Raw genomic sequence first — 23,131 nt, 5'->3', positions numbered from 1 at the left:
CTTGATTGCTTTCACAGTCCACTCCATTTTGCAATATCAGTGGTTTATTTATCTTCTATGTCTTTTCTTAACTTTTATTATGTTTTTGTTTTGTGTCCTTAATTTTCCAAATAAACAATAACTTTGAGTTTATTGTTAGCAGAGATATATATGGAGAACTTAAGCTTATGCTAACATGTACTGCAGGCAATTATGAAAGGAAATGAATATTATGTGCTATGTGATTAATATCCCAACAGACTAAATAATAACGAAAAAGTAAAAGATATAAAACAAAGTAATTGCTTTTCTCAATACCTGCTTTCATTGTGAAGTACCAAATAGATAACTGAATCAATCAGAGAGAATAGTGCCACCTCTTCCTGTTGAAATTCTATTATATCCCTTAACTTTCTAGATAAATTTTCCCTGAGGACTATTGTGTTCTTCAACTTCTATGCCCCAGTGATTAGTGCTGTTGCTTGGGGCAACTCTGCGAATTGTGTGAATAAATTGAGAAACATCTTGGGTATAGGAGCTAAAATAACGTCATAATAATGTTATTGTTATTTAAATTTCCCCCCATTCAGAATTTGATCTTTCCATCAATAACTGGAATTCCAACTCCCTTACGAAACACCTGACAAGAGATGCACTTTATCTTGTCTCTGATCCTCTATGTTGAAGGAAAAAAGACCCCAACTATCAAAAAGATATCAGGTATTCCTACATGGTGGGAGAGGGAAATAGGTGAGGCCTTGACCTTTCACTGATCCACATATTTTTCTTCTGCTTTTCAGACTCCAGTAAATCAGGTGTTTAAATGTATAATCAGCAAACTAATTATGAAATACAGCAGTAGTAGGCAGAGAGAAAACAGAGAGGTAAGTAGGGCTCCACATATTACTGATATTTTGTTGTGCAGTTGAATTAAAACTAAACCCGCTGCTGAATATGTTCATATTTCACAATAAGAAATAGAAATCAAGGGAAAGTTAAGAAAACTTCTTGTGTTATGAAAACTGGCAAGGCTTTTTTTTTCTGAAAGTACCAATGGAAAACCTATTTCCCTGTACATATTCTACAGATGGAGTGCAGCAAGACGAATTTTCTTGTGGATTCATGGTTATAGTTTTAGACAGCCTTTAAAACTTCCGGAGATTTTTCCTGTTCAGTTATGATCCTGCACTGAAGTGATAATATTATTCTTTCTGTGCTCAGTAATCCTTGGTCAGCTACTTCGGCTTACAATGTCATTAATTCTTTTCAAGCCAAGTCCCAATATTAAAATAAAAATCTACAGTAAAAGAACATGAAATAAACAAGCTTCTGCTCTGTAAAACTTCATATAAAATACGTACAGTAAACTAGTACTATCATAGTATCTATATTATTAAGTATACTGTAAATCCCAACATAGCAAAATAAAAAGACTAGAGAAATGGAAAAATTCAAGAAGAATACTTGGAATAGGAAAATATGTATATTCTGGTATTAAAATTACTATTGGTATGTAACAGCCATTCCTCAACTGCTATGCATAGAAGTTGCAGAAAACCAGCCCCTAGTTCTGGAGGATTTTGGTCTTTGGCTGCAGTAGCAGCGTTAAATGCTTAAATACTCCAGAGCCACTGAGAGTTTCACCACCCCACCCTGCCCTATTCAGTAGATTCTTAAATCATTGTGGTTGCAGATGTCAAGGAAGGAGGCAGGTTGTGCTAATCTCGTGTTCCTGTGCTGTAACACCACTGTTTAATACAGCCCTTTGGCTCTTTCCTCTGTAAAGCACAAGTGGGCTATTCCTAATTCCCCCAGTGTTCGGAAGGGAAGAGGACACTGCCCTGAGAGAAGCACTTTGTGTGTTTTCTTCTGTTACAGACTCCAGCTGACACCTTTCCTTCTCTGCATGGGTGGACACGGGAGGGTCATGTCACCCTTGTAATATTAGATATATCCTTCCCTCAGCCACATCTTCCTTTCCCACCTCATTCTGTGAACTGGTGAGTGGGGTCTCATGTTTTTTGGGAAGGCAAGGGAGGGGTTGCGAACAGCAAAAAGGAGTCTCTTTAACTGACCAAAAGATTGCTGTGCTCTGGCTTCCTGAGTTGTGTGGCAGATCCACAAAACATCTCATGGAGACTCAGATGTACCAACTCAGATGTACTGGGGTAAATAATAATAGGAAAGGCATTAGACTTGGATTAATGGAAAATGGAGGCTTTGGCTTGGAATAATGAATCTATTTGGACTAGACTAGTTCTGAGGAATGTGGGGTGGAAATCTGTATTAGCAGGATATGCACTTGTCCAGTAAGTGGGATAATACACTGATTATTAAAGAATGTAACTGGTGAAATGAAATCATGCTTGCACTGATGAAAGAAGGAAAAGTATGTATTTTTTTAAAAAAAAATCTTTTTCCAAGTAGTAGCGTATCCATTCAATTATATAGTAGTTCAGCTACATCATTGTGAAGAGATGAGTTTTTCCATCAGATTCAAAACCCCAAAGGACTCAGAGAAAACTATGGGTTGAAAAACTGTCAGATGTGTATATTTTTCCCTGCTAAGTTTTTCATGTCCTTAAAAAATGAGAGTAAACTCTCGGAAAATGGTTTCCATGTATAAAATGATCTTAAATATGTTTTTCAAAATGACCTTTTTGACTGGCTATTCAAACACTTGCAATTATTCTGTTAGTGTGTGAAAAACCATTTTGCTTAAATAGAAGAAACCTTCAGCTTTCTCATTACATTTTTGCAGCTAGTAAGGAAGCTGTAAACCTGGTTAAAAGTTATACTTTTCTATGATATAATTGGGAAAATTTCTTTAGTTTTCACAGTTTATGGTTAGAATCACAGTTATGACTACATAAGACTTATTAACCTGATGTGTGTGAGTATTAGGTTACTTATTTCTGACAAATGAAAACCAATCCAATATATTAAAGAAAAAAATACAACATCCAAAAATTAATACTACAGGTTGTTTTATAGTCTTAAAAAAAAAAAAATTCCAGTCAGGAATTCTGCCTATGTCTACATATAAAAAGTGGCCTAACTTTACAAATAATATATTTCACATAACAGTTAAATAAAATTTTTTCCTACTTACAGCAAGGTATGCTGGCAGGAATAAAAGTTAGAATTGATGCTCCCAGTCTGCAAGTAGTTCCAATTTTCATTTTTTCAAAGTATTTGTAAAGATCTTTATCTTACTTCAGAATTTCATTAAATTTGTCCTCTTTCAGCATAGCCTTTGTGCCTCTGTCTCTTGCACATATTCAACAGGTTGATCTGAAATCACACAACTCTTTCTTCTACTCTCTGTCCCCCCTGTTTGAGACAGTTGTAATGAATTCAGTTGTTCTGCTCTAGACATTTTGGTACATATAACCTACAGAATAATTTTATAGCTACAGTATTATTTTATAGCTCAAATAATGTTCTCTGGAAACAAAAATCACTAATCATTTATTGATTGACTAGTACTGAAATACTATAGATCTCTGGCACAATGTAAATTAGTATTTTATTTCTGATGCCACATTGCAAAATATTAGCATTCAGATTAAAAACAACTGCAGTCTGCCAAGAAAAGCAAGATTTAGGGCCAAAGCAATTGGATTTTGAAATACATTTATGCTTATTTTTTAAAGCATTTCAATTTTGGGAAAATGAAATTGAGGGTAAGCTTTTTGCCTGGTACTGTGAACGTCAGGGGTTTACCCAAGGGGATAAAAACCAAGCCATGAAGTTAATTTAGCTTCAGTACTAGACAAAAATCTCTTGGCTCACATAAGCAGTGCTAAAGGTTGAGAACAGCTGCAGATCTCTTAAAATCATGCTTTTTCTGCAAAATCAGTTTTTTGTATTTCTATATGCATCATCTATTTATAAATATTTCTATGGCTATGTAGCTTCCTCCTTATAAATGGGTTATTTTAGTAAACGTTTGATCCACATTGAATTTATTCAGTTTATTTCAAGGTCAGGATTAAATTTAAAAAGAAAAATGTCTAGAGAGAGAGAGTTTTTTTCTTAGATGTTATTTCAAAAGGTGATCTTTCATAGGAATAGTGAAGTGGTTTGAAATATTATCTGTACATAACTCAAAATATTGAAAATACTTTTTATTAAGTAGTTTAGGTTTTGCTTTGAAAGGAAAGCTAACTTTCTTATCAGTTTTTTTTTAATGAAAGCTAAGAGCTGATGAAAACCAGTTCCTTCAACATGCATTTTTGCAAACACTGCTGAGCAAAACCTACATTTTTTTTATGGAATTAAAATAATATTGTTAAAAGCAGAAAAATAAGTATAGAGAACAAAAAATTGCAAGCTGCTTAGTCTGTTTCTCTTACTCAAAATGAACAAAATAGATGTTGGTTGTTTAGAAAAGAATTTTCAAACAGAGATAATTGTTATTGCTGAGTAGAACTTTGAAACATCTGTTGGAAGGTGCTGCCATTATTTGAAAATGCTGTCGTGTATGGATTTTCCAGAAACTAAATTTTTGACCAAGGAGTATAGTTTAAAACTGCACATAATATTTACTTGTACACACTATACTAATTGAATTATCAGTATAAGCTTTTCTAATCACTAAGAAACGCCACTTCTCAAAAATGTCTTGTCTATATATAAATTCATGTGCAAGCTCAGGATGGTTTTGCTTTTCAGTACAGAGCTCCTGTACACATTCTGGCCCATACCTCAAATGCATTTTGAGGAAGTAAAATTTGTATATAAAATTCTGTATACCACCTTGATGTCACATTGCAGGAGGCAATTTGTCTTCTGAAAATTTCCAAGTGTGACTTATGCTGAAAGCTGCCAGCATCACATAAACTGTAGTTAGTGTGAAAATGAAAGAGCAGTATGTTCTGATCTGCTGACCTTCATAGTTTTTGGTTTTTTTTTTGGTAGACTTTTTTTTCTTACTTTTGTTATACCAAATGAATTTTATTTTTTTTTTTTTTGGTCTATTTAGATAGTTCAGGCAGAGGCTGCTAGTTTGTGATTCAAGTTTACAGTTCACCTTACTGATTGATGCCAGGACTGTGGAGTGTGTGGTAGCAGCCCAGCACGAGTGTTCCCAGGTAATCAGTCCTAACAGACAAATAGTACAGCAGTATTAATGGCTATAACCTCACTGATGCAACTGGAGAAATGGTGTCTTAATCTTTGTAAAAACATCATAAGTAATCAGTTGCTCATAGTTTTATTAGAACAATTGTAACAACATATGTGTTCTTCATGCCTATAGTACCTTTTCACCCCTTCTTGTACTGAGTGTATCCTTCACCACGGTGTGTTAGTGCACAGAATAATACCAAGGCTTTTCTTCACCAATTTCTATTAGCATGCTATTTATATCAATAAGTTAATATATCAGATATTTTTTCCAGTGTCAACTAAAGTGGAGGCTTCAGTGTTCCAATTTTAAGACATCACTCATGAGAAGAACTACCATATAATGCTAGATATCACAGTATTACATACTATAGCCTGTGTGATAATAAGGCTTGATGTTGTCACCTGCTTGGCTTCTCCTATGTGTAGAGATATCCTAACACCTGCCTTTTCACAACTGGATGATTTGCTTCTCATCATGTCACGATAATACATTTTCACTGCTCATATATATAATTATCTTGCCTAGTATTTGACGTTCTCAGTGTGAAATATCAAGTAGAAATACTCATATTATCTAGTGTTATCAACAAAAAATTTTTCTTGAAATTCTTGCTTTATTTTCGAGTTCTATTTTGGTGATCATTTATAGCCACCAACATAATACTGCACTCCTTCCCCCTTACACAGACACATACATGTATGCACTCACATATTTTTCCCTTTTAGTTGGTAGAGGGCGTAATTTTGACTCTGAAAATTCTGTTTAGAAATAAACTACAGAGTTCTGGTCTATTAAGAGCCATACTATTAACACTGAGTGAATTAAAAAATCATTCAAGCATTTATTTTAAGAGGGTGTTTAATTAACTGATCTTACATTATTAGTTCTCAAAACAGATAGAGTATGAGTATTCATGATACAGAATTATTGTATTCTGCCTTCTCTTTGGCAGTTAATTAATAATTTTGAGATAAAAGGTCAATTTAAGGATAAAAAGTATTTTTCAAAGGATTTTTTTTTTTTAGAAATGCAGTATAAATATTTTTTCCTGCAAATTTTCATAGACCATGTTTAGTTCAAAATCACAGATGTTTTTTGTCCTCAGGCACCCTACTTTTCCACCCTAGCATTTCAGTTGTCCCTGAACTACTACTGTAGTCCCTGAACAACTATTGTATCTACAATAGATACAGAGTGACAGATAGTTTTAAAATTCTGTGGGAAGGGATGGATATTTAAAATATTCTAGCAGTACCATGAATGATCCCCAAGAAAAAAAAAATGTAGAAAAGATGTTTTCCAGACTCTGCCCCTTTCTCCTAAAATCCACAAAGAGCATCACTTCTAGAATGGAAAATGAGTATTTACTTTGGAAAATTGCTTGCTTTTTGAATAAGTCATGTTGCACGGGGTAGAATGGAATAACATACATCATAAATTAATGCTGTTAAAATGAATACTTGATATGAACCCTGGGAAATGTTCTTTGCCATCAGTGTTTGAGAAAAGTAGGAGCTGTGCAGAAGCCAAACCAATTTGCATTGCTTGAAAACATGTAGGTTTCCCACTACTGATGAATTAGCAAACACTTTGGATCAGCTCCATCTTGTAGTGTTGTTAGCGTTTACCTAAAAAGCAATAGTGCAGGAAGGTACAGTATGTGATTTGGAAGTAAATCAATACTGAAGTTCAATGAAGAATTGTAAATTAGAAGAGCAAAAAGAAATGAAATTCTGTGGACCTAAACACCTGACATATATCATACCATTGAGCATAGGCCAACAAAGGTTGTCTGTACACTTGTGAGGAGATATTTCTTTTGATTTTTAAAAGTTCTGTATTCCTGCTAGGTCAATTACAAGCATCTCTCCAGTTTGGGATCTGTCCTTGCAATTGTCAACTTTTCCCCTTTTTCTTCTTCTCCTCATTCCATTCCATTTAATTCTTGTGGTGTCCTCTTGCCATCGCGCCCATAAATGGCTCAGTTATTCTCAGTAACTGAAATACTCTGATTTAAACATGTTCTGTGATGAATGGCTCAAGTAGCTACTTACTGCCTTTCCTATATGAATTAATGGGGGTTTTTTTCCACCTAAAAATGCTCTTTAGGTTAACCACTCTAAATTGTGCATGTTGTTTGGTTAGAATGGCCAAACATCATTCTTGAGCACCGCTGCCACTGAAAAAGAGACATGCAATGACCTTTCTGGGCCCCGTGACTTCAGCATTTAGGAAAGAAATGTAACAGACCTTTGGTCTTTATGAGTAGGATCACATTTTTCCAGATTTTTAACAAACCAATCACTGTACTTTCTAGTATGACAACTGCCATATTGGACTGTTTCATGATCAGCATTTAAAAATGATCTAATGACAGTAAAAGTAGCTGGTAAAGATGGAGGAAGCAAAAAAAAAAATTCATGCAAAATTCTTCCATATGGAATCTCTTCTCAGCTGTGGCTGTAAACCTTAAAGAGGACTAACTGGGAAGCCCCTTAATTTGCTCCCTGAGTTATCCCCTTCCCTTCAACTCCCTGCCCCCAAACTTGTCTTTATCCATTGGGCAATGTAAACTTATACCTTCAGCTTTATAGCCATGGAGAGTGATGTTTGAAACATGAGTACCTGGGAATTACTGCACTGAAGGAGAGCTCTAGTTTTGCTGTCCAACATTCTGACTAATAGGGGTCATTTGTGAACTGCTCACTAAGTTTGTCTTAATATCTGAAACATGGAGTTTTAAATCACTTCAAATAATTCTTTGTCAGCATTAAGTAAAATTCTTTGTTTCAACCACTGTGTATCTCAAGAATTTATCTATGTGAAATCCAATCCCTCTGTGAATCTTGTTTAATTTATGGCCTCAGCAAAATGCCATGGCAATGAGTCCCAAAATCTAATTATGTGTTGTGTGAGAAAAATTATTTTCCCTTTATCAGTTCCTAATTTGCCCCATTTCAATTTAATAACTAACTCATTTTGTTGTATTATGGAAGAGAAGAAGAAAAGCTCCCAGTTGACCTTCTTTATAGCTTTCATTACTTCTTAATACACTTTTTTGTCATGCCTGTTCCTATTTGTCTTCTTTACAAGAAAATAAACAAAATAAGTTTAAAAGCCAATTTATCTAAGAGGGTTTTTTCCCCTTCCATCATATTTGTCTGTTTCTGTGAACCCCATTTCTTGAATATCCCTTATGACTGCAGAAAATCTATACAAGTTTTAATCCTCATTATTTCATTCTATTCCTTTTATAGTAAAACTTTTTTTTCCTTTTATGAGCTCCTGCTACAGACCATTCTTCAAGTCCTTATAATATTGGTTAGGTGCCTTTCCTGGATTATATCAGCTCAGAACTTGCTAAGATGAATGACTAATTTGCATTGCCTCCACAATGTACATTAGTTTTAATTTATCAATATTGAATTTTTTCTGCAGTGGCTTTGACCTAGATTATTAAGCTGTTTGGGAGATACTTACAGATACCTCAGGACTTGACAAACCTGAATGACTTCATTGTCTAAATTTGACCTCCTTGTTTATTTGTAGTTCAGTAACTACACCAAACACCAGATTTTGTCGTCCTTGGGCACCACTGGTGTTTGGTCAAAATAAGAACACAAGCAGATTAGGAGCTTGAAAGAATTGGGAAAAAAAATTAAATTCCCATTCTTTCTTAACTGTTTGATTGAAGCACAGAATGAATATATTTTGTGGTATTTGGACATATTTTGTGGTATTTGGACATATTCATATCCACAGGGACTAGGAAAATGGACTCACTCTGGCATTATACTGACAAGATCCAACATGGACTTTCCAATCTGGTTTGTTTAACTTAGAGGGGGCTCAAGGTTTGTAAGGAAGCATCCACTGCCACGATCCCTTGCATCAGGATTTCTTTGAAATGACCTTAGAGTGGACTTTTTCTCTGACTACATGTAATGTAAATGAGCCATTATAACTTAATGATTTACTGCACATTCCACCACATTTTTTTATTTCTTACCCCCAGCACAATGGCACACAAATTTTATTTAAAAGCCTTAGGAAACAGAACTGGAAATTTTGTGTTGAGCTTTGTGTGTGTCCTGATTAAAGGTCCTTTATGAGTTCAAAATCCTTTGCCATTGTTCCTGTGCTGTCCATTTGAAGTGCCAGGGAAAGGATGCCAGGGTGTCTTCATCATCATGAAGGTAGAAATTTGCTATAGCTCAGCAAGAAGGCACTGAACTGCTTACAAGTAGTCCAAGAGCCCTTTCCTTGTTCATATTTCATGTGACATAGATTACCTTCTCGACTACTTATGTTTCCTAACTCTAAATGCTGTGCTGTTTGTCTGATGTGCATCTTAGTCAGGATTCAGCATAATTCTTATGAATTGATTTAACAATCTTTGTCATGTGGTTATTGAACTTAAGAGGTCTAAATCTATCTGTCACTGAGCTGCACTGTTCCTAATCACATAGAGCTGCTTTTTCTTCACCTTCCTCGGCTCTCTAGTGTCACTGGTGCATTTTTGGCACTAAATCTGCCCCTGCTGCTCCCTCGACAGCCTCATTAACTTTATCCTGAGGTGTGGAGTTTTGTCAGTAGCCTTTTCTGAACCCAATCTCATCAGTAGATCAATTGTAATTGTGCTCTGAAATGGTGCTTGTTGCGATTATTAAAACTAGAGTATTTATCTATTTGGTTTTAGGGACTTGGGTGCAAGTAGTACTTGTTCCTCCTGCTTTACAACCTCCTGACATAGGCAGTTATTTTTAGGTGAGTAACTTAGGTTGTGAGCATCTGATGTATAAGAACTGCTTACAGAGCAGGAGTGTGTCGTTACAGACTGTGTACCTGCAGTATATGGGAGTGCTCCCATGAATTCCTCATTTTATTCTTCACTGACACTGTATCTGCTTAGTTTCAAGGGCATTGCAGAGTGGCAGTGGGGGTGGGATGTAGAAGGCAGCTTGCTGCTGACAACTCTGGCATACACATTCTTTGTAACATACATAATTTGGATACCAGACTGAATTTTCAATGGTAATTAACAGGTTGAGTAACCTCAGCAGTTGTTTATAAAGTACCTGCAGAAGTTGTTCTCTAGAGGGTGGGCATTTTAGTATTGAGCAATTTATACTCTGGCAGATTCACTCTGTGAACAGTGCTTTACCTAGATCCAAATTCACATTGAATTAAAATTGGGTTAGGTACAAGCAGGTTCCCCATAAAAGCATTAGTATTATTATGAAAGAATGTTCTGTGATAAATTTGGAACAAAATGAGAACACTAAAAATAACAGGTTTTATACTTCACATAAGCATTTTTCTGTGGAAAAAATATTGGTAAAAATATTTTTAATTAATAGTCCTCTGCCCCAGAAAACTGAACCTATTGCAGAAGAGGAAAGCACAGAATGCATGTTTTGAATACATATATTAGATCCTATGAGCTTTAAAATATGCCTTGTTGCTAAGGGCATTATGTGAGCATTTGTACATATAAATCACATAAAATCACTACTGCAATAATTATTCATCCTGTTTTCTTGAAGTTGGTTTGGTAGAAGGAGTGACACATAATGTGTCTGCACACAGAATGGTTGGAGAGTTGTTGGTATCTTTAGGCCACATAGTGAAAGACAGTCTTAGTCAGTTTGTGAAATCTTGTGTCTTTAAATGATGATCACAATCACCTTCCAACATAAAGACCCAGGACTAATGAACGATACACAATAAGCCACAGTCTCAGAGGCATCCTGTTCAAACAAGCTAAATAGGTGCAAGGACCATAGGGTTTGGGGCATGTTTCAGCCTTGGAGGAGAACTCTGTGTGTTCTAGAATAATTTAATGCAACATAATTGTAATTTACTTCTCTGACTGGCGTGGCTGTCTGGAACACTGTGCAGGCAGAGGGAAAGTCTCCCTTCAGTGAAACCCCGGAATTGTAACAGTGGCTTGGTTCCGATTTGAAGCTAAAGAGCTAAAGCAGCTGGGCAATTTTAACATGAGAGAAACCAGCTAGGTGCAACTGTATTCGGCAATGCTAATAATAACCTTTAATAGATTTCAACTAACAATTGGTATCATTTAGATATGGTGCTGCTGCTGCAGAGGTAAGAAGAGCTGGCCAAGTAACACAGGCACCGTGATGTGTTTCAAAAGCACTTCCATCAAACCATCTAGATTCAAGCAGATATCACTATTGATTATCACTTATTCTACTGTGACTCCTAAAGAACATAGCAAAATGGCCCAATATATACCAAAAAGGATCATAGATTTTCCCCTTTGGGTTTTTTTGACTGGGAATGGAATGCGCTTCGGTGTATTTGTATGGAAACATGTACAAAGGAAAGGAAATGGAGCAGGCTGGATTTGTTCTCAGGGGAAAAAGCTTAGGATGCGAAGCCTAATAATTCATCTTAAAATATCTAAAGGTATAATAAAGAGGGTTTGAAAAAGTCAGAGGTATTAAAACTTTAGAGCTTTCATATGCATGTATTCAGCAGTACAGAGGTAATAATGTGAGTATACTATGAGTCTTTAAATCCCGTGGCATTTACTGGAGAAAATACTACACAAGATTAAACCCCTGAAATTTAGATTTTTGGTTTGATCTGTTGTGTTGCAATATCATACAGTGGTGCTACGCTGACAGAGACGTGTTCTTTCTGTACAGGTAAGCAAGTATCATGTGCTATCTGTATTAAAAAATTTTGTGCTGTGTGAGGTTGTTGAAGTTGTACTGGTATGGAATACTAAGCACTTAGAGCAGTTATTTGTTTTTTGTTGTTCTTGGGAATCAAAGGGAACATTTTCTTGTCCTACATTAGGTGTGTCTAGGGATATAACTGTCAGAAGTATTACAAATCCCCATGTGGTATGAAAACAGATAGATTACAGTCACATCCATGTTTATCCTTTGGTTACTGATAGGGGGGGAAAAGCGCTACAGTTAAGAGAATATTTAGTGATGAATTCATAGTATGAATGGATACTTTAATGTAATTTTATTGGCATACACTGGGCTGCCAGGGAAGGAGGTAGTGTCTGTCTGCTCAGAAATATGTGTTCTCAGTTCTCAGGATAACTCCTATCTCCTCAGTCTATTGTTATTTTTATATTTTTATATTTTATTACTGTGCTTTAGTGCTTGATGAAGCACATACTCTATGGGAGACCAAAGACTGTGGTTTCATACTGAAGTACAACATGGCAGTATTTGATGTGATCTTTTTTCCTTGTGATTCAAGCCTGTTTAAAGAAGATGTGTAATACTGCCAAGCTTGGTTTGACTGGTATCTCTCATGAATATTTATCATGCCACTGATTTGGTTTCTTCTATTGTATTCCACATAATATTGCTGCTGACCAGATTAGTGATGGCAATGGTGGGGTTGGGAGGACAAAAGTAAACAAAGACCACATTCTAGCCAAAACAAGATTTCAGACCAGATCTTAAAAATTGCTTGTTCTGGTTTTTATTTTGGGAAATCTGGGAGGCCTGAAGTGATAGCTGTGAAATGCAAACATAACAGTGCAGTATTCTAAAAGTCCATATATCCACAAGCAATGTAGAAGAGAGGAATGAGAAGCAGTTACTTCTGGCAAGATAAGAACTATGCTGCTACTCTATAATACTGATCAAGTGGCAAGTTTAACAGAAATCAAAGGAAGTGCTCAGTTGTTTTATGCTGAACGATCCACTTGCAGAATTCATTAAGGTATTTTGGCAAATAAAACTATAAATGGATTCATAAAGATGTAACGCAATTTTGTGGACTTAATTCCAGCTGTTATTAAATACAGTGGTCCACATGAAAACTTAATCTCAGAAAGCTTTTCTTGAGAGGTACGTGTTGGAGAGGATACTTCCATACAGCCCCTGGTTCTTGGTCTTCAGTTATCTCCTCTTGGTCATGCCACCATAGCCAGAAACAATATCATAGTTTGCAGCTGTAAAGATACCATGATGGGGTTTTACATGGCTCTCTTATTATGGGAAGTTACAAATGTGATAATCCTTCTGCAGTTATCGAATTCCATACTTGCAGGTCCCTGTCTATTGTTTCAGAGTGTTTTACCCACACAGGTATTGTGAAGATGCAATGTATGCATTATCTCCCTCAAACATAGGTGCAGAAGATTATAAACTGCCATTCTGATGTTCCTGACTGGGAAACTTGCCCTCCAATACACACATTTGGTACTCGTACATTATCTTTTGGCTTCCTATCCCCATGCCCATCTGTTCGGATGGCATTGTGCCTGCTCACAAGATGGTGTGCCAGCTTCACTAGACAATGATGCCAATCAAATAAGAGTTGCTGCGAGTGCTTTCTTTTCTAAAAGTATCCCCTCTCAAGTGAAAGCAATGCTATAATGGTGCCACTTGTCTCCTTTTTCCTGTTTACACCTGCTGACACTTATCCTCCAAGTTAGTGGTGGAACAGTAAAGGAGAGGAAGAGATGCAATGTGGGGCAACTCCGGATAGTCAGAAAACACAAGCAGAATCAAAAGAACAACTTCAGAAAGACATTTTAAACATAGGGCACACTGACCATGTTGACCAGGATGCAGATCCAAAAGAAGTCAGAAGTGTTTAACTGGAAAGATGTGTTTGAGAGTAAGTGTTCTTCTGGGGGGGGAAAAAAAGTTTTGTATATGTATTACTTGTGTGTTTTTGTGTGTGTACAACTTTGAAACCACAACCTATAAAGCTGAAAGGTCTAAGTGAAGATAAACCTCTTTATTCTGTTGTCTGTAGTGAAGGGTACCTGTTCAACTCAGAAGAAACTAGGAACTATACCTAAGCAAAATCTGACATAAAAGTCAAATTGTTTGACAGTTTGTTATAAGAAGTATAACCAGCTATGACTGGAAAGAACTGCTTTCTTTCTTTCCATCTTTTATATAAGCAAAAATGAGTTCAGTATTTTACATCCGAACATCTAATGCCACTTTCTACATTTCCTGCTTTCTTTTTTGAAAGGGTATAAACTTTGAGAGCACCAGGTTAGGCACAATGTAGAACATTTTGATACAGTCTGCAAAGCCCTCAGAGGTGTTACTATCCAGAAATTCATCCGAGAACAAAACACTAAAGAAAGATCTGAGGTTACAAATGTTTTGGGTGTTGGTGCCATTTAAAAATGTTTGTGGACTACAGCTGAGTGTGTCTTAGGGTAATTTAGAAACCCCTGATCAAATCATGACCCTTTCTAAGTATATCATCTAATTGTTGCTTTCAGAATGCTTGTTCAGTTGATATTTTCCCCATCCCTAAATGGAGTTGTAGCACCTTGTTTTTAAATTGTGAAGTCAAGAGTTAATTATTGAATTTGCATAGCATATGGTAGAGAAACCGTGAAGCAGTTCCTGAGGTGCACAAACCTTGCATTATTAATCCACAGAATTACTGGGGAAAAATTAATTTTAAACAGAAATAAAAAATGGCTCTCAGTTCTTACTTATGATGATCATCTTGATACTTGAAAGCCCCTTAATAGCCCATTAGCAACTCATTATAGTGATCTTTCTGCTAAGGTGACCATCTCCTATAATGACAGATGTGATTAAACAGAATACAGCTTCATAGCTCTCAGATTGGTTAGCAGTCAATGCAGAATGCAGGCATTCAAATGGCAGAAAGACAAGAAACTTGGATTATTGTTTCCAAGAACAAGCTGGGCAGAAAGAGCATAAAAGCTGACAAAGGATAACTAACTTTCCCTTACTGATGTAAAGTGCAGCCCAGAGAAAAATGTATTTTCAAATTCTCAAATGTATGAGGAAAGCACTGCAACAGAAGAATGGTGATTATTACCAATAAACAGTAACTGAAGAGATCAGTTTATGCATGGGGTTCTTGAAACTTTTCAAATTATTTTCCTAATTTTCTTTTCTAGTAAAATATTGCTGCAAAACAAAATAGGAGTGGTATTTACATGGAAAAAGAGTGTTTGAACTCTTACAGTTGACACAGACAGTAAGAAAGGTTGAAGATTAAACAGTCACAGAAGACGAAGTGAGCTGCCTAGAGTGTTGAGAGAATTAAATATCAGATCCAAAAATGCAATCTGGCTTCTGAGATCCCGGCATATGTCCTATCTGGGTCAAACTATTACCTTTTGAGGGCAATAGCTTGGATAATGTCTAATTAGCTAATATTTTGAAGTGATTGGACATGGGTAAGCAGTGATGGGACCTAACACCTACACAAAGATAAAAAGGTAATAGTCCATGAACTTTTACTGGCTCTGCAAAGAGAATTACAAAGTTTTACGTTCCTAGCGGAAATTGATCTAGGAGAGCACCTGATATTATATAAACACACTGTCCATGGCTAAGGATATTTTACAGTGTAAGAGTCCTCTTTAGTCATAGAAAATGCATAAATCTCTATTATATGAAAAACCTGAACAATAAAAGTCAATCATTGACCCAGAAAAGCTCAAATAAAGGTTTACTTATAATTTACATCCAAACAACTTCCATCAACCATTTTCTGAAGGAGAGAGATGTGAATGGCTCATTGGAAAATGTAATCTCAAGTAACCCTTGACCTTCCACTCTCTCACTCAGGCTGCTGCTACCTGCAGCTGTTTGTTTAATGCAAAAGCATCTCCATTCTTTTACAGAAGAGTTGAATCCATTGCATACCAGCATTACTGGGACATGGGATTAGCACACTGTAAACAAGGCTTGTCTTATCATAACTCCTAGCAAGAGACTGCTATATAGAACTGTAAATTGTCATGAAGCTGTCTCCTTAATCCTTTCTGCATTCATTTTTATTAGATTTCTTACTGCTTCCTTCAATCATGTTTGCAGATTATTAAAAGTAAGAGTTTGGGAATACACAGTCTTTTGAGCTGTCAACTCTGACACTGCTGCATAGACAGAATACATATAAATAAAACCCCTCCTAACGTTTGCTTTAGTACATTCTGTTATAGTATTGTGTGTAATTGTGCTGTTAGCTGCAAGTCCCCAGGTGAGATTGGAAGTGATTTTTGTCTCCCTTATCATAGCTTGATGACTTTTATAATACTAAAGGAACACTCGTTTATTAGCATGTCAGGCTGGGAAAACTATCAGGTTGATATTGAAATCACTTTCGTTTGTTAAATTCTTATCTTCATTTCCATTTTAACACTTCAAATTTTCAGACTTTGTCAGCAATAAAGCACCTACAGCAATAAAAACAAAGTAATGGAAAGAACAAGGGAATTATGTTCGAGGCAGGGGAGGAACGGGAGGCTCGTTCACTCCATGCAGAGATAAGGGAGACCCACACGGGACACTGTGCTATAATCGGAGTTCTTCTGTAACTGTGGAGCAGCTTTGAGAAGTCATGAATTTAATTAAGAATGGAAGCAGACAGAGCACACCTGTATCTCTGGTGCAGGCTTCTCTCTCAAGTTCAGCACAGTCACTTCAGCACGCTGCTCATTTTGTATCTGTTTGCCAGAGCTGTCCATGACCTTACAGGAAATCTCCCTGCCTTAGCCGGGAACACCCCTCATAAAATAGTAACCCTTTCTCATTTCAATTTTTTTGCTGTTTATGACATGAATTCCTCCCTAGAATATTTGATTCTTTGATCAGATGGCCCAAGTGCCTTCAAAGTGCTCATTTCCCAAAGTTAAAAAGGTTGCTTTTGTTGACCACAAGTTTTTTTCTTTTCTAGAAAGGAACAGCACCTGCAGCCTTCCCTTACTGAAACCTGGATAAAGAAGTATTTCTTCTTACTTGCTGAGTTTTTATGGGTTTCCCAGTCCTGACTCACAGCTGTCCTTCCTTTAAGGGTAGAAGACCATCACCATAAGCACCTTCTCCTGCTTTGACTCCTCTGGCAAGTGTTACAGGCTGTATTTCTTCTGAGCTCCATCAGGGGACTTATATAAACCTCCCTACATTGCAAGCAGTAAGCTGCTAGGAATCATATTTCAAAACAAAATCTAATTAATCACAAAAGTGAGTAAAAGTGAATAATTAAATGGAGATGAAAGGCATAATTCACATAAATGCCTAATTATTGTCAGATTATTACAATTTTCAAAATCTCTTATGTGTCTTAATTCACTTGTGAAAGTGGGAATACAGCTCCTCTATCACTTAAACAGTTTTGGAGATGTTATATACCAGTTCTTGTTGCTTCTATTGAATCTATTTTATGTGTTCATGTTGAATGGTTTATATTACACAGCTGTCTGTAATAGAGCAGACTAGCTGTGCTGGATAATTAAATGTTAGGCCGATGTTAAACTGGACCAACTGAAATGCTTGTCATTGCTTGAGAAGGGAGAAGAGAAGCTTTTACTGTGCTTTGCAGATGTATGCTTTATGATAAATGATATTCACATGATTTACATTAATTTATGAGGGACCAAATGTGTCTAGTGATGTTAGGATAATTAGAGGGAAATATTTTATGGTTTGCAATGAGAAGAGCTCTGTTTTCCTTTAGGAGTGAGGCCTGGATACAAGAAGATAAATGACTCTGGTACCTGAATGCATCTGATCAGATTCATTATACGTGGCTTTGCACATCTTCGAATTCTGACTGAGTCTGCGAAATGGAAAGGGCAACATCACGTGTTTGGGTGCACTCAAACAAGGAAACCTTTTGAAATATGCATTTTTGTCTGCTTTGGAGGGGTTATACAGTGACAAAGCTAGAGCTGGTTAATTTTACTCAAAGGGGCATTTCTCCAGTGGCGTGTTACCTTCATTTTCACTTGTGCTGGGTGAAGGTTTTGAGATCCAAAATTGCATTGTTGCCTGATCGCCCTGCAAGGGCATAATTACAGGAAGTTAGGACAAAGGGTAGACTAAATCAGGCATATTTTCCTAGAAAGTAGGAAAGCCCAGTCAGCATTCACCCAGGGGATTGGAGGCTGGTGCCATATTAGATAGAAGAGGCCAAGGGATGAGGCAGAAACTGGAGTGGGACGTGCTCATGACCCAAACAGTCCATAGTTCTGGGAAACTTTACAGGGTTTCAAGTGAGAGAGCAGATTCTGGAGCAAAGCAGGTCTTTGGAAGAGAGCAAGCACAAATTTTTGCCACCCTGTTTCTCCCCACACTAGTGCTGCACAGGCCTTACCCTATTTAGGCTCTATGCCCATGTCTTCTCAGTGACACCACACAAAGTGCATTCAGGAAACTAATCTTGACAGAAGCTGCTTTTTGAAGTTCATGTAATAATTGGACCATTTGCCAGCTTCCCTAAAGGTTTCTGTTTGCTGTTGCACTCATGTACCCAGGGCGGGATATACTATGGACAGTTTAATTTAGCATTAATTCTGCAGTTGAGCAAAGAGGAATTAAAGCAATAAGGCAAAGAGACTAGTAGTTAGGCTTAATCAGAACAGAAGTTCTGTGTATAGATTTTAAGAAGGGAAAAGCCATGGTCTTCAAGGTGGAAGTGGATGGAATGAAAGGACTCAGTGGCAAAACAAATCTCCATGGGAAAGTCTGGCTCCATCTGATAAGCAGTATTGTTAACCCCAGATATTCCGAAGTCTCAGTGCCAGTTTAAAAAGAAAAAAATAACACCACCCCCACCCCCTTCTTAATGAAGTTATAAACGTTGTTTACCCTTTATTTTCTTTTAATTTATAAGTACAGCTTAGGGAATGTTCCTATCACGTTTTTCCATCTTTTTTCCCCACAGAAAATGAAGTGTAGAAGTACATTCTCTCTTTCTAAAGTAAGAAAATCAGTGTGTTCAGTGAGTAGAGCGTTCTTGTTTCTTATGTTATATTTTTGAATCTGCCATGGCCCTGCAGGGTGATTTGGATTAGCAGTTTTCCTGTACTTACATGTTTAACAAAGTAGGTTTAAGAGCTGTGGGTGTGAGGTACCAGAGACCAATCATGTCATAGGGCTATCCATATCCAGAAGGTTTTCTTCTGTGCCAAATTCCTGGTAGGTAAATTTCCTGTTCTCTCATGTACATCAAGGAAACACAAGAAAAACTGGGTAGTTTTTACTCTCCTAATCCTTGGCATCATTCCTCAGACAGTCCGTATATTTACTAGTACAATACATTGTTTCACATTTAACTGTTTTATGTTAATATCATCATTATCTTGGCTTTCAGTAGAAGTTTATGTGAGTGCTCAACTTATTTGGAAACATTTTTTTTTATTTGTTTTCTCTTCTAAAGTAACTATTTTGGCAAAAGAAGTCCATATTTTGTATTTCCTGGTCAGTTTTTTTTACTCTACCCTGGAATATAAACGTTCCCTCCCAGTATATTTGTGTTTTCCTTTCCGTAACCTGGGAAGAAATTTGGAACTGTATCCATTCCTCCAAGTATTTTCTTAAGTTTTTTTCTCAGAGTTGGTCTTTTTCTTAGTTTGCCTTAAATGCGACAACACTTTTCTTAAGAGAGATTTTCAAAGAATACCAGCTATGACTCAGTAATATTAACTTTATTTTCCATTCCTCACTCTTTTGAAACAGTGGAGCTTAGTTTTTTGTGCTTGAACTTGAGTTTTTTTAGATTACAAGGAACATATTAAATGTTTTGTGCCTGATTCTTTAAATTGTTGGTGAGGGGAGGGCTTTGCTTCTAAAAAGCTTTTGTCTCACTCTAAGTGAAATTGCTTATAGCAATTTTAAATGTGAACTACAAACTAACAGAGTTTCTCCTTAGCAACTGCTGTCTCTTCCAGTGTACAAGCTGTATTCTGAGATTTGAATATGTAAAATGACTAGGTCAGGCTGCCATGAGGATATAAAAATTATTGGATGAAGTAAAATTTTGCCTGAAATTAAATTTGCAGAAAATCGAATATCTGTTGTTTAGTTCCAAGCAGATGTTGAAAAGGTTTTCCTGGAAGCCGTCCTTCTTGATAGTATGTCTTTTGATCTGAAGCCAAATAAGAAATCTGGATGTTAGTCTGGATCTGGAAATTTTCTTTAAATAAACATATTAGTTAAGTATGTAAATCTGCTTATCATCACTTAAGGAACGTTGCCAGAGTAAGAAACATCTGGAGCTCAATATCAGCTAACTTATTAATTCACAGTTTTAGTATGTTTCATCCGGAGTATTGAAGGATTCTGTTATCTCAATTGCTTAAGTCAGCTTTATCTAAAAGGCAATTAGTTGTAAGTTCTGTTGTTTACATTGAGACTCATATGAAGCCCATGGAGTATAGCTTTATAGGCCCAGTCACTTACTTTCCAGAGCTGTTCAGAAGCAGGCCGATACACACTGTGGTACAAGTAAATCAGAGCTAAAATAATCATGGCTTTGAAACACCAGTGCTTGCTTTCACAGGAGACAGATTCTGGAAGTAATTGCTACTGTTTAGCATTATGAACTACATGGTCTGGTTTCTTTATGTGAACTCATCACTATCTAATTCCAAGAAATGGTTATTTGACCTGTTCTTGATAAGAACATAAGTACAGATATCAATACAGCTCTCTGCCATAAACCTTCCTCAGTTTTATGACCAAATTTCCTCTTAAGCTCAAAAAGGGTTCTCAACTTTTAAATCTGTAGCAAACCATTTGTATTTTTTTAGCATTTTCAAAACTGATGGATGCTGGATGTTTTATAGTGTAGTGCTGGCAGAGATGACAGGTTTTATTAACCCATGACATGTACCTTGCAGTTATTGAAGTGAGAATGGCCAATGGCTGAGCCTTTATATGTGAAAAGCCTAGTAAATTAAGGAAAGACAGTGTTGAAGGAAATACAATTTATTGGTGATGAGAAATTAGTATAATTTCTACACAAACCCCCTCATACTGACATTATGAGTCAAAGCTGTAAAACTGCACAAGCAAGCATGGAATTTGCAATTCCAATAATCATTATGGAATCTGCCCAGTTTACATACTGTGTTTGGCCATGAAGTTAAGGTTACTCAAAAAAAAAGTGCACATAATTCTGAAACTCAGGTAGCAAGACTTATTTTAAGGCTATAAATATCCCTTTGTTTCTTTTTTTCTTTTTTCAGTGCAATTTGATGATAGTAGTATTATTGAAGTAAAATTTTGCAGACCTGCTGAAATTCAGAAAATACACAAGCTCCAATTAACATCCCGAATAGATCCAGTCCATACTAGGAATTTGGTAACAGTCTAAGGTAGTTCAGGTTTGTGTACCTTAAAATTAAAGACAGTCTTAGCTGCATGCTCCTGCAAGAGGATATTTATGTTTTGCTTTTACTCCATAGTAGTCAGGCCCAAACCAAAGCATTCTGTGAATTAATTTTTCTCAAATTCAGTTCACTGCAGTCACAGTCCCTTAACTGTGGATCAAAAGTGTTGGTCTTGTGTCCTTGAGCAGATTATGTAACAATTTATGATTGCACACCGCTTGATGTGGCATCTGCTGATGAATTTAAATGCAGCCTTGCACACAGACCGTAATGATCAGTATTATTATTTTTAATAACTTGTTTAGATGTAAGGGCTTTGGAGCAAGGATTGCTTTTCTGTTGTTTGTACTTGTCATTGTGGAAGGAAATACTCATTCAGAGTTCAATTGCCTTGGTGCTGCCATAAAATGAAAACTACATAACAATATTCGTAATAATTTGGAAATATAAGGCAGATGGGGCCTTTAGTTTATAAAGATGATTTTCTCTCTTGTTCTTGCTGCTGCTCTGACTATAAAAAGTTACATTAGGGGAAAAAGAGCTCACCAGTTTTTGATAGATAAAAGGAAAAACTGAAATATCTTACTGTGAATCCATGAAAGTATTGTGATATTAACTGAACAAAAAAAGCTCATGTTATGAGCCTCTGTTACTGTTTAAATTATTACGTTTCAGTGTTTTAATAGGTGGAAGTTGCTTCACAATGTACCTACTGTGTCAGTTAAACTGTTCCAAATATTTTTCCTTACTCAAATCAATTAAGAATATAGTATATCATTGTTTGCATACTTATAAATACAATTAGAGTCTCCCTCTAGAGAGTGTATTCATTACAAGTGACAATTTTTGGAGGGCAAAAAATTACTAGCACAGTGTTAAAAAAGTGTTTCCTACACGAAACATTGAAAGCATAGTAATTTTTATTTTATCCATTAATTGTATTTGGCATTACTCAGCATGTCATGTATCTACTTTGTGTCCTTATAATAAGTTATATTTCTATATAATAGATTATAATTTTCTACCAGTCAAGACAAAAAGAAAAACATGGGGAGTACAATAATATATATAAACAAAAATTAAAATAATGTTTCCACTCACTTATTTTTTAAAGGAATCTCGATGTTGGAGTGATAGAAACCTATCTTGTATTATTTTTAAATCTATTTCACGTACTTGTCAGCATTGGAAAGAGCAAAGAAATCCTTATATGCCTTTCTTATATACAGGCAAAATATATTTAACAGGGAGCATTACTGCTATTTTCTGTTGTGATTTCATTTAATTGATGTTATTTCCCCTGTGTACAGATGACAGGTACTGGGTTGGGTCCATAATGCATCTGTTATTGTGAATCCATTACCTGGGTGAGACAGAGTAGAATGCACAAGTTGAAACCTGTCTGTTGAATTGGATCACACCCATGTGTAGGCTCACTTGTGTCCCTCTTAGCTTGGACCCTCTCTTTCTCTCGTGTTCCCTTTCTTTAAAAAAGTGAAGAAGCTTACCCAAATCGTAGGGGAAAGCTCCTAAATATAATGTAAAGAAACATTTGAAAAGGAAGAAATACGTGATACAGTTAATAGCTTTTCATCTACTTTAGTGAAAGACAAGAACTGACGGGTGTTCTTGCCTTTTTTGTTCTTCTGGAAGAAGCATAATAGGAGAAAGTGAGTCATTAGTGTGTTACAGCAAAAATGCAGTTCAGTATTTTGCTTTATTTGTGAAACAGACTTACTGAAATGTGTACTCTTATGGAAATTCCTTTTCATTGGCAGTGAAAGGTCTAAGAATATTTTCCAGCCCCTAAATGATCGATTGTGTGTGTGTGTAAATGATCACCAATGTAGCTTTTAGGCTGAAAAGTTTTGACATAGGTGTGTTCAAACGAC

The 23,131-nt window shown here is 36.2% G+C and overlaps 1 protein-coding gene across 1 annotated transcript in view; it reads left to right on the top strand.

Moving 5' to 3' along the window:
* Positions 1-554: 554 nt before the first annotated feature.
* The window catches only part of TOX3 (TOX high mobility group box family member 3), a 123,852-nt gene continuing 101,275 nt past the window's right edge, over positions 555-23,131 (top strand). Inside the window, exons 1-3 of the mRNA XM_064671160.1 lie at positions 555-699; positions 780-863; positions 1,858-1,979. The gene's annotated coding sequence lies outside the window, so the exon portion shown is untranslated. The remainder of the gene's footprint in view (positions 700-779; positions 864-1,857; positions 1,980-23,131) is intronic.

This window comes from Pseudopipra pipra, chromosome 14 (assembly GCF_036250125.1).
Source record: "Pseudopipra pipra isolate bDixPip1 chromosome 14, bDixPip1.hap1, whole genome shotgun sequence".
In the NCBI taxonomy this organism is placed as follows: domain Eukaryota; kingdom Metazoa; phylum Chordata; class Aves; order Passeriformes; family Pipridae; genus Pseudopipra; species Pseudopipra pipra.
This window is presented reverse-complemented; position numbering and strand designations above follow the sequence as displayed.